At 42.3% G+C, this 13,192-nt stretch overlaps 1 protein-coding gene across 2 annotated transcripts in view; it reads right to left on the reverse strand.

Moving 5' to 3' along the window:
• The window catches only part of znf609a (zinc finger protein 609a), a 69,258-nt gene that overhangs the window by 22,846 nt on the left and 33,220 nt on the right, over positions 1–13,192 (reverse strand). The window contains exon 1 of one of the 2 annotated variants that reach the window (XM_056739148.1): positions 489–515. The exons of the other annotated variant lie outside the window; for it this stretch is intronic. The gene's annotated coding sequence lies outside the window, so the exon portion shown is untranslated. Of the gene's footprint in view, positions 1–488; positions 516–13,192 lie in introns of those variants that run through there. 2 annotated transcript variants of the gene reach the window in all.

Genomic DNA, 13,192 nt, shown 5'->3' on the forward strand with positions numbered 1-13,192 from the left:
CCAGGTTTACACCACAAACAATGACTCCATCTAAGAGTCCTCCGTGTTATTCTTTGAGACTAATCGTTGGCTTTGCTCTTAACGATCATCAAACGGAAAGGATCCAACGGGGTGCTCCGTGGGAAACAGGTAGGCGGGACAAAACGCAAGGAGTTTCCTTCATTCGGCCACCCCTAGCAACAACCTCACAGAGAGAAATCACCTGTTGCTAAGAGGATAAATCGATGCACATCCTAGCAACAACAGAAGATGTGCATCACGCTTTCCTGGGAGAGAGATACCAGCATGCCACGCATGACAACAAAACAATTATGGATGCTATTTGGACAAAAACAAGAGCAAAATACACAGGCTAAAAGCTTGCTGCACTCGATTAAACCACAATGTCAACTGCAATCTGCAGGAAACAAAATGCAACATGCAATTGTTAAGCTTTTCACAAACCAGACAAGCGAGTAAAAAGCGATTTACCTGTTGTGTCTATTTACCTGATAACACTCCCAGAAAAGCCTTTATCCAAGACTACCTGCGGTGACAAGCGGTTCGCTATTGGGCCACGCGTGTGTATGCATCGCTGTGAAGATGAGAACGCGTGCATGCGTAAGAGTGTGAGTGCAACCGAAAGAGAGAGCACTGGAAAGGAAGCAAGGAGTGGTAACCTCAACAACACCTGTGAGCTCTCGCTAGCAACCAATAGTGTGTTTTGTGTGTGTCAGCAGACGCTCTGGGCTAAATATGGACACTTGACAGTAGACTGTAACAGACTGAACGTTACCACTACAAAAGCGTCTACCACTTACGAATGTAAAAGTATAAAATGTTGGAACTAAATGCTTAGCATGTTAATATACTACGCTTATGATACAACAAAGCAGTGCCATGAAATTTACATACTGCTTTTTTCCACAGCAGACTCACAGCCGCACCTACAGATTTTAGACGGCTAGGAAGGATAATCACATTCAAACCATAGCTCCAGGGTGCGGAGTTGAAAGCAGTGTTTTACGGCGACATCTGGGCTTTTAAAACAAGCAATCAAAGAAAAGCAGATCTGTACATACACATTCACACACTAACCACAAAAATGGAGGAACACCAGGAAAAATACTAACTTATGTTCTTACTCAATAATTTGATCAAAATTTTGATGAAAACACAATCAATAAACAATAAAATCGTCTGGAACAATAGGCACAACCTGAAAAAAGTGAAGCGATGCAACTGAGCTGAGGAAGTGGAAACAGATGAGGCGATAAATCAGAATACAGATGTCAACTGTAAATTTCTTTTGGCAAACTTAAAGGGACGGCTCAACCCAAAAATACACATTCTGACATTATTTATTCATGCTCGTGTTGTTTAAAACCTGTGTATGGCTTGTTATTCTGTGGAACACAAAATAAGATATTTTGAGAAATGTCTCAGTGGTTTCGTGTTCAAACAATAAAGGTCAATGGGGGCCAGTGTTGTTTGGTCAACAACATTCTTCAAAATATCTTTGTGTTCTGCAGAAAAAAATGACATGAATGTGAACTATTCCTTTAAGATTTAAGATTTTTTTTTTTTTAGAAAAGGCTTTACACTGCCAAAGAAATAAACAACGTTACAAACAAACAGACAAGGTTAAAAAACACTCAAGGTTGCTTGTGCTTCTACAACAGATTAGGTAGGCTGTGCTGAATGACTTCTGTTCACTTTCTTTCTGCTGTCAGCGTGAACTCTAAAGGACATCGCAAACATAGTTTTGAAATGAAAACTACCTTTGAAAAACAGGATTGAACACAGGCTTTACTTACTGCTAAACACCACACCATTTACATTACATTTCCCATAGTTTCATCCCAGTTTCTTCAAGATGGATGAATGCCAGCACACCTCCGGGGTGCTCTCAATTTTCAGCTCATGTGTGAAAACAGACAAATAGAGTGAAGGAGAAAACGAAAGACTGTAGGGGGAAGCGTGGGGGAGTGTTTGCAAAGATATGTTTGTGTGCCCTGTATAGACAAAAAAGAGCCACGTACCGCTTTGAGTAATGTGACCGCGAGCAAGAGCTGAGGGGAAAATCTCCCCTACAGACAGCATAACAATCAAGATAGTATTTCCTGCGTGGGAAAAAGAAGACAAGACAAGGCCTCGGAGTCTACGAGTATTCAGCGAGCGAACGACCTGCATTAAGCCAGATGGTAGAAGATCAGTTTGCTCGGAAAGAGTGCGAGACCTCAGATTGCCTGATAACCACACAAGCTTTAACGGATGGCTTAACATCCATTGATTCCATAAGGAAGTGCACGCAAAGCTGTCTGCCAAAAAAAAAAACAGATTCAAAGTGTATGCTAACAAACGACTCCAAGAGGTAATGCGCACGAGACAGCGTGTCTATACAGTCCATCTCTGCCCGCTTCGTCCAATCAGCCGCAATCGTAATTAAAGCAATCGGCCCATGAAACGCTCGGCTGGAGAATCTGTGCTTTCCTTCAGGAGAAGAGGTGGAATTCATTTCACGCTATAAACTCATTAAAATAAACTGGACAGATTTACTGGCTGGAAATGGATTTGACCACAAACAGCAGAGTATGGTTGAGGTACAGTGGGGAATAACTTACAGCTGTGAACCTACAGAGATCCAACTCAATCCCCATCCTTACAAACCTCCAAATTTCCGAAATACAGCCTTGCATGGTCTAAAAAAAAACGTGTCATTATTTAACATGCTTAACTAAAACGGATAGTACACAAAAATAAAAATTTAGTCATCATTTGTAAACCTTAAAACGAGTCTTTTTTTTGCGCAACATTATGCTTCCGACACTGTTGTCACAGAAGAAGAATTCATCTTGTTTCCTCTTCGTCAATGTGTGCTCGGAAAGACCGTTTGTGCTTGAGCGTCACCAAGTCGATTTTTTCTGTAACTTCAGCAGCTCCAAGCGATCTCATTGGGCGGCCAGTTTTTAAAGTGGCGCGTAAAACAGAAAAAAAATTACTTTGTGCGTCAGTGTGCATTAAACGTTGACGATAAACTTGCGCGATTATCGGTCCTGGTGTGGACTAGCCCAAACACAAAGTCAACGGTGGCCAAGTTAAATGGTAAATACTTTCATTTGGATAAAAGTAGTTAGTAGAATAGACCATTAATGGTAGTAGAATTAAAGCAATGTCCTAAATTTTGTGGGTCGTTGAATCTAGACACAAATGCCAGCCATCTATCCTGTATGCTACAGTAAAGGTAGGCTAGTAACGAAACTCTCTTTTCTGTAATATCCCTGTTTGAAGGTCACAATCTTGAACTCTGAAAATTTCCACCACTATTCAATTCTGACAGTCCTCTGACTCCTCAGAGTTTGTTTCGCACCATTTAAGCAGTAGGCGTAAGTGGAATGACTCAGTTTAAAGAGCCATTCACAAGTTTCTAAACCCACACTACGATTAGTCACAATACAACTCATTCACTTCAGGAGTTACCCAATACAATTCCTCATGAAAGCATGTTTTCTAGAGAGCAGATTTTTTTATTAATGCTTTATTAACAACAACAACTAAAAGATAGCAGCTCTACGAAACCAAACTGAACAGACATGAACATAAAACCCCCACACCCCTGACCTCGGGTCATTCCACATGGGCAGTCCTCATTACAATAATAACCCACATTCAAGGTCTAGAGGTAGGGGGTGGAATAAAATGAGGGTCAAGAGAGATGAGACGGTAGGGATGATCGCTGAGGAAGCAGAATTTGACAGGTCTCAGAGTTGACCAAACTAAAGGTTTTTTATGATGAACTCCGTGATGTCTTATCATCAGGTAACACAACCCAGTACATGCCAACAACCACAAACTGATTTTTTTGTCTCATTTATAATCCCATTCAACGCTGCCAAAAATGTTTGCATTCCTCCAAGGCAAGTAAGGCTAACTTCTACCGTCTACTGTAAACATGAAATTCTATCCATGCAAAGAAACTATGAGTAGCATATAATGAAGTACGCAGGAAAATTTAGATGCATCTTGAATTTAACACACTTCAACATTTCGCAACAGAACAAACATGAAAATAAATATCAATGAGTGTTTTTTCACCACTGTGCCGAACATTTTTAAACATAGTTGGAAACAGTTACAGTTATGTTTCCAGGTAAGCCTGGTTCGATGCGGCACGATTACAAACTGTTCTCGGCTCCGAATTTATCGGCATGGTTGTCTGACCGTGCTGAATCGATCTAATTGAATGCACGCAGAGACGTTATAGCTCAGACTCTTGTGTTACCAAGGCAGCGCGTGACGCCATTGTGTTTACATTCTAAAGATTTCCGTTAGCAGCCCTGAAGTTAAAAATTAAACCATTTACGTACTGGCTGGCATGGATCAGAACAAGCAACGAGAACAATTTGGCACGATGGTGAAAATGCGCTCAATATCAATGTACTTCCTAACAATACCTATCACCAGCAAGGTCTTTCCGATTTAACTCCTCATCACTTTCATAATAGTCCTCATCTCATAAGTCTAAATGATCAGTGGAACGACAAACACAAATGGGCAAATTAGGAAGACAAATTTGGTTGAACTAAGCAACGCTGACCCTTCAACCTAATACTTCTATGTCCACCTCAATGCAAAGCTCATCTTTAAGCCCATACATCACACACCAACTGCCTTCAGCCTGTCCTCAGCCCGACCACAAGCTGTACTTCTCCTCTCACACTCTCTATTTACTTCACCCTCTGTGTTTTTCCTCTCATCCTACCTACTGAAAACATCCCTCGCCGAAGGATCCCTGAGTAACTGACACCACTCTTCAATGTTGAGAGCCGCGGTACAAGGACACCGCTTGTTCCCCGACAGGAGTAGGAGGGGGAAGGCGTAAGAAAGAAGAGGCGAAAAAAGCACCCTGGGTGTTTTTGATTTGGCAGGGCTTATAGAAGCTCTTCAGGCAAGGCACAGTTTATCTGCTGGGCGCTGGCAGCCGGCCGACAGCACTGCTCCACCGCGGGCTGTAGAGCTTCAATACTGCATCCACAGTCAGCGATGGACCTGTCACTTACACCGAGCAATCTGTAGAGATTTACAGAGGGCGAGAGAGAAAAATGGAGAGGGAGGGGGCGAGAGCTCTCTATTTATAGCCACTCAAAGGCTTCCTGTTACTGTTTGGCAAAGCAGGAAGGAGAGGTAATCTCCCAGAGAGAGACAGAGAAATAGAGAGAGAGAGAGAGAGAGACTCAACCACCTTCACTTTCATCTCCATATAAAAGACCAGGTCATGGATCCAGAATAACTTAAAGAAAATGATTCATATTCAACAAACACACTTTGAGTTGTGTACAGTGGCCATAAGGGATATGGATAGGTTAGGGATGGGCGATATTATAACGTTTGCTGGTAGAAATTCTCAACACGATAGGAATTAGTCTTCCTGCGATATAAACGATAAATTGTAGTTGATGACGTCAAAGCCGAGCTCTAAGTATTTGTTGATAGACAACACAACATTTAGTTTGGCTAAACATATTTATTTAAAATTTTGTTAGATGTTATGCGAACTGAACAGGTTTCTGAAGTCCTGCTGAGAGCGATGAATCTGACACTGGCTAAGGCTTTGTATAACCTCAAATTTTGCATACAAAGGATTGAACTGTCGATTGTGTATTTTAAGCATGCACTACGAAAGAGGAAAAACCAGCAAAACGAGAGGGACCACCAGGCTTTAGAGATTATGGGCCGCGGTTCCATGTTAAGTCGATGACAAGCTGTGGTGCTTCCAATCACTATTATGCAAATCACAGCTGCCAGTCAAGTCCAAGGACACGTTTCTCTTCCAATGAATGACAGGTGAGAACAGGCATAAAGAGAGACAGGGAATGAGCCGATGTGTGTTGTTTCAGAAATGGAAACAGTATCCACGAGACAGATGCTAAAATAAAAGAAATCTTTCTTTTACACTCTTCAGTTTGATGACCTCTTCAGTTCAAGCACTTAATCTGTTAATGCTCTAATAAAACTAAATGAGGGGGAGGAGAGAAGGAGCGAAAAGAGGGTCAGAAATCAAAGCAGGGTGGGGGTAGAAAGAGAGATTTCAGTCTTCAGGACACAGCAAGCCCATGCTATTCTAGATTTGACAACAAAACATCTCGGGATGGTGCGAACAATGAAGAAGGACACAATAAAGCTCATGAGATTTCAAGCACGTATTACAAAAGAAAACCAGGAGGCAATTCCAAACTCTGCAGACCTTGAAACAAAGATCAAGACTGACCAGGTCAAGAAGCTCAAGATGTTGTTTGCTTTGGTCAGTGGTTGCTTAAACCTCTGGTCCGCTTCAGCTGATAATTGGATAAACAGGATTCCAGAGCAGACAGTCAAACAGCAGGCGTTCAGAAACGTTTAAGGTCATAATTAACAGAATTATGGACGTCGGTCTACGGCTCAACCATGAGTCACTGACATCCCAGACTGCTGAGAGAAAAACAATTTCCTCCCTTGAGGTGTCTCTTTATGAGAAAAAGAGTTTTATCGAAGGACTCGGCAACTCCGCCATTTCATCCAAAGCCAAGGGATCAATCTGCAGGTCAGAGAGACAAAAGGAAATGAGAACCCAGAAAGCCTTCTTGCTCCTAGTGAAGGGGTGAGCTACAGTTTACAAGAGAGAGAGAGAGTCTGGCTTGCCTTCAGAACGTATTTGAGGACTTTGATGTGGCCTTTCCGGATCCATAGGGTCAGCATTTGTTGCACCCCCTGTTGTTAGTTGGTCAAGAAAAATGAAGCCAATGCAGACACCATTTTGGCTTTAGAACGTGTTAGTGTATGTGTATTACTGGGAGAAATATGCTGATTTAAGATAAATAAATCGTATAACTAATGTCAGATCTCTTAAAATCGCAAACGGTTCCAGAGATTCCAGTTTTTACCCGGTTTAATTTGACACAAGCTGTTGTTCCATGACTAGGGAATATCTGCTCCAAGAACCACAAGAAGAACAGACATGAACATTTCAGTATTTTAACACATTTTAACTATTCACAACTGCAGCCAACCCACAACCAACCTAATTTGTCATTTCACACACACACAAACACAAAATAGAAAACACACCATTGCGGTCTACAAACATTAACCTGCACTTCGTACAGAGTCAAGAAATCTAGAACATGGCAAAACTGATGAATTTAAATGAAGCTCTACTGGCCTTTGGGGACCTTGCCAAGACCTTATCAGAACAGGGGATGAAACAGAAACCATATTATTCTTTTATTCCATCCCCCTTTATCCCTCAGGAATATTCTCACTCATTAGCTCTCTTTTCAACAGTAACTCTGTCAGGAAAGATCCTCTAATATCTCTATCCCCCCGATAATTAACAACCAATGGAGAACTACTCCTTCAGCCTGCTCCTCCAGATGAGAACAGATAAAACATTAATCCATCGCAGCTTTTCTTCTTCACAATGAATCGGCCTGCCAATTGCATCTTCTGTACTTGTGTCTACACATCATTATTACTGAGATGGGACCACGGATACGGGCTGATCCGCAGGATTTTGATGAAAAACAGGATTTATTTTGACTGGTTGTCAAAAGGGTTCGCACAGGGACAGTCTCGAATCTAAATTACCAGCACGCTGATCCCATCTCAGAAGCAGCCGGAGAGAAAACGGGACATGAATACCAACACATGCTTTCTGGATCACGACAAGGACTTTTGTTGCGGATTCCTGTCAGGCGAAGTGGAAAGTCCTAAAGTGTACTCTGGAGGAAAGCCTGCAGGCATGCACTTCAGGAGAGAGAGAGAGAGAGAGAGAGAGAGGTCAATCAATCCAGACAGAAGGAAAGAGGGTGAAGAACGCCAGAGGAAAATATGTGCTGGCCAAGTCTCATGGAAACACTCGGGGAATTCAGACACCGGCGGCGTTGAGAGCGTCAAAAACAGCGCTGACGTAGAAGACCACACATAGGACAAATTCATTTAGGGACAAATAATGCCAGGCGGCCAATTTCACGCAGCTCAGTACCTTTACTCAGCCAGGAATAGGAGGAAAAACGATTGTGGTTTGATCCACAGGGCTCTCTGATCATCTAATAAGAACAAATACAGCTCGAACCAACCTGCAGCGTCTGATGAAATGCAGGAATGTGCAGAATGGTGAGGGAGGCAGATCTGATGGTATTTCAGAACACACGCAGGGGGAAAGATGTGGGAATATTTGCTTTTCTAGCCCAAGGTGGAAGCAGCTTTGTGGTGACTTGTGGGTTGAAACACTCCCTTTTCTTCCTGGCCTGAGGCCCATGCTGAGAGCTGGAGAAGGTTTGAGGTCATGTGTTTGAAACTTCCTAGAGCAACAGAGTATATCTGAGAGTCCGAATTTATTTGTGCTTTTTGGTGCTGCATTATGAGAGTAATAAATAGTCCCCACAGGCAGCTGAACATTTAACAAAAGATGGATGAAAATATGTAAGTGTGCACCCCGTCCAACCTTTTATAAGAAGCATACATAACTCTTTTACCATTAAAGAAAAAGTTCACCCAAATTTTAAATATTTTGAAGAATGCTGGTCACCGAACACCGGCGGTACCTATTCACTTCTATTGTATGGACACAAAACCAATGCAAATCAATATTGCCGTTGTTTGGTTACCAATAGGGGTGAACGATCAATCGAAAAGAAAACACACGCAATTTGACGGTTGTTTTATGCACAGTTTGTCCGTGAAATACTGTTAAATGCAGCTGCATCGGAAAGCCAGAGGGCGCTCTTGCACAGAAACTCCAATGCTCCATAGAAGAAGTACCACACGTATAACCAGGAAATGCAGTCTTCCTATCTGCTATTGGCATCTTTCTTTAACTGTGTTTCAAGCCTCCTCATGTAATTTCAAGTATATTTATAAGGATAATTAATATAAGTATATTTATATATGATTGACGGGTGTTGCTTCTTTAATAGCATTTTTTAAGCGAATCAAATGCACAGTGCTTTCAGATGGAGCAGCATTTCCCACATTTTCAGGAACATCTAGCGCATGAATCATAATCAGAGCCTTTGCGATTTCACAATCGCGATAGCCACACCGATTTAATCACGATTTGAATTGAAATCGCGATTAATCATGCAGCCCTAGTTAACATTCTTCAAAATATTTTCTTTTGTGTTCCACAGAAAGAAGTTAAACAGGTCTGAAGGGTGAATACATGGTTGTAACTATTCCTTTAAATGTTGAAAAACAGTAAATGCTGGTTTGTAAATCTTGAGCACATCAGAGACTCTTAAAATCTAACCTCAGAATTCTTGGCTTACAGTATTACATGATCTTCTGGTGCAGTTCTGCATGACTGAATTATGAGCTAGAGCATCGAGTGATCCTTTGTTCACCTCCACTCTCTGAATCTGGTCTCCGTCTGACGGTAACCATAGTTACAAATACCCGACGGACATTTGATATAAGCTCCGATCCGTGGCTGCTCCAAGAGTCTTTTTACCCTGGGTATTAGAAATGACAAACTAAAATAACATTGAAACATTGAGCACGCATATGCATTTTCATGCCATTTCGGAACAGGGGTCTCTTCACAATGGCCTGATAGATCGTCTAGAGATGGATGGCAGGGCATGTGACAAGGTACCGCTGGCGGGGTCCGTCTGACAAGCTGCTTCCAGGAAGGCAGATTCCAAGGCGCTAATCCAAAGACACGCAGAGGCCCAGAAATGCCATCAGGTCCCCTGGCAGAGAACACATGCCCGCTTTGTGTCCAAAGCTGCTGTCGGTGGAGGGCGGCGTGAACCAAAGCGCTCCTTGTTCAATTTCTCTAGAAGGCATAATCCTTATCGCAAAGCAGTTGAGTAGGCGGAGTGGAGAGGTCGAAGAAACGGAATGGACGAGGGACGGGTGGGGAAAGCGAGGGGAAGGTTAACGTAAATCACATGGGGCTCAACAAACGACAAACAGATTCCCACTCAATCAGACAAACGGCTTTACTTGAGCTCGACCAGGCTGTGACAAATCTTCTCAAAGCTGTGGCTTTCTTGTTTCGATGTGTTTTTCTTGAGAAACAAACATAAGAGTGTCAGTGCGTTTCACAGTCGAGGGTGTAAAGCTTGCAGGTTTCCGACTGAAACACATTCCACAATCCTGCCGGCACTGGCTGCAACAGCAACAATGTTCACATTCTGTAACACAGAAGGCCAGGGGTCCCTTCACACTAACACCTCATAAATCCCACCTCTCCTCCCCCAACTGCACCTTCAGGAGCCTACTAATACAAGGACAATTCATTAAAGCTGTGAGAAAGAGAGCGATTACAGAGGAAAGCGAAATTTGAAACTGAGATTTCGAGATCTGTGCAACACAACAGTCAAACTGAAAGTTCTTTATGTGCGAAGAAAAACAAACACTTCATTAGTACAATGCTTTCAAATGCGAGGCTGCAACATGCAGTGCAACTAGCTGGATTACCAACAAACTGTCAGAAATGAGACACACAAACCAGAGAGAAGAAGAAAGAGGTCACTGACACATCAAATGAAAAGTTCAAAACCAGGTGAAAAACTCCACAAGGAGTTTATTTCTTAGCGCCAGAATCAGCTTCACATTATTGTTTCGTTTGTTCAAGTTGATACCTGAACCTTATCGAAATCATTAAAATGTAAGGGTGCTATGATCAGGATTTTGGGGGCCGATCACCGATCGCTAGAACCAGCATCGCCAGATACGATCACAGATTACCGATCAGTGTCTATATGAAACCTTTTATTTATCACGTAGAATTATTTATTGAACAATTTCAAAGAACAGTGTGTATATTACCTAATGAATAGAGAGATGAAAAGGAATCCTAAATTGACAACATGCAAACAATATATTCCTCTCCCTTTTTAGAAAGTAAACATAAATGAAAGTAGCCATAGGAACAGCTCAGAGTATGACACACATAGCTTTCCCATTTTAATAATTATGAGAAACAACAGAATAAAATAAAGAAGTACTACAAACTGCAAACTTTCGGGAGTGACAACCCCATTTAAATGCGGGAGTAAATGCCATGTTAGTTGAATTTACGTGTTCGTGTTCGTGTTTGTGATGATTGACACACTAGTAACCATAGCAATGTTTTGGCTTCTTGCAGCTATAAGAATATACAACCGTTTGGAATCTGTTATTTTTCAGCTAAGATTCGCTTTGTCCATCAGACAAACGTGTTGAATATTTGGCAACCCCGTCACTTGAGCGAAGGGCTCAAGAGAGCAGCTAACGTTAGCACCGTGTCAAATCTGTGTCAAAGACTTCTTTCACTGCTGTTTTCTAGCACCTCACATACAGACGAAAACACCTGATGGTTGTTTAGAAAATGTTTAGGTCGGTTCCGTACACACTGCGCATGTTGTACACTCTGTTGTCAATGTCTGCATTTTTTGGGGGTTAATTCGATGATGATTGCGACCGATCAATCGGAGAACCCTTCATAAACACAAGCCAGGGCAAAAGAGAAGACCTTGGGCACCTTCAGCCCTGTTTGTGAGTTTGTCTGTGTGTGGTCTGGAGTTCTAATAATCTGCTTTAACGGCTGTAAAGAGAACAACACATCAGACTGACTCGGACGAGTCATTTAGTCTCGCTCGCAGGGCCGTGAGGAAGCACAGATGTTTGACCCCATGAGCTCAGACCTGCTAAGAACTCTGGGATAAACGGCTCAAGAACATTTGGCAAAGAGCCCTTAAACGCATCTATGCAAGTATGTGAACGCAAACATGTCTAGTGAAATACAATACACACGCTGCATTCAAGGGAACCATTACGGTTACTTTGCGTGAGTTAAACTGTTGACATGTTTATAGCTAAATACCTGAAAAACAACACATGGGGTTTAATGATAGACTCATCCAGGAGCACATTTAATGATTGTGCACCTTTTAAACACACACAAGACTGCCAGAAAAAATACAGTTGAACCTTTAAATAAACAGCGAAAGACGTCTCAAGCAACCACACTAAAACTACCAAAGGGGTGTAAACAAAGCTCTCTCACTGAGCATCTCTCCAAACTTTCTGTTTGTCTGGCTGTAAAGTTTGGGTTCTGTCAGAAGAAATGAGGTGAGAGGTGTAGTAAAGTCTAAACCGAGCTGGCACATGCTTTTAAACATTTATGCCTGATGCATTTTTAACAAGCGACATAAAAAAGGCATGACTGGGTTGTTTTCTGTAAGCCAGGCTCTCCTGCACGCACACATACGCACGGTTTCTGTAGCTCAGCTGGTAGATCATGATGGATAAAGTCTGTTAAATGCATTCTATAGCAATCAAATTGACGACTGTAACAGATTCCTGGAACACGATCTGTCCATCGGGGTTAAACAATATCCTTAAAACACTCGATGGCTGTTCGCAGTCCCCAGTGCCAGTCTCTAGCACATTCATCATTTCTGTGGAAAGAGCCATCTCATCGAGGACAAACTGCCAAGTGTGCATACCGAAAGCTAGAAGGCCACAGCAAAGCGCTCTTAGCTCTCCAAAGAAGTCTCTTTTATTCCCTTTCAGTCTGTGGCAGCGGGGTAATCTCATTACAGCAGCTCTCTCTACGAATCCGACCTCATCAGACCCACAGAGCGATGCCTCGCCGGATGACCGTTAGCCTGACAGCGCACCTGTCAATGTACCTGTCTAAGAGAAAGCAAAGTTTTTCCACAGTCACTCACCCAACCGGACAGATCCAGGCGAAGCCAAGGGGAATATGACACCAGGCGAGCTCATTACCGGCGTGCGGTATATGTACTGTAAATGAGAACACGAGCAATGACAGGCAGAGCGTCCAGCTGTCAGTTCAACAGGAACGCTTCTAATGCACAAAAGCGGCTCAATCCGATGCTTATTAGAAGGCAATTAACATGGTGTCTTTGAGCAAACAATATTTTAACACAATTGACGGATTTAATCTCAAATTAAATTTAGATTTTCTTCGCATGAGACGAGTCTGCATATAAGAGATGACGACCCACAATCCCCCAGAGTTCTTTTACAGCAGTGGATTTACATAAAAATAGCTCAGATTTAAGCCGAGCATTAAGTGTGACATCCTCCTTATATTAGCGCCGATTCTTCTTTGATAAATAAACTGATGTCAAATTTGGCTTCTGGAGGGAAAGCAGAGGAAACGCAACCAAATTCAGTCAAATGTGAAAACCGTACGCTTCCAAAGGAGACCAAGTCATTC

This window comes from Triplophysa dalaica, chromosome 24 (assembly GCF_015846415.1).
Source record: "Triplophysa dalaica isolate WHDGS20190420 chromosome 24, ASM1584641v1, whole genome shotgun sequence".
Taxonomy (NCBI): Eukaryota; Metazoa; Chordata; class Actinopteri; order Cypriniformes; family Nemacheilidae; genus Triplophysa; species Triplophysa dalaica.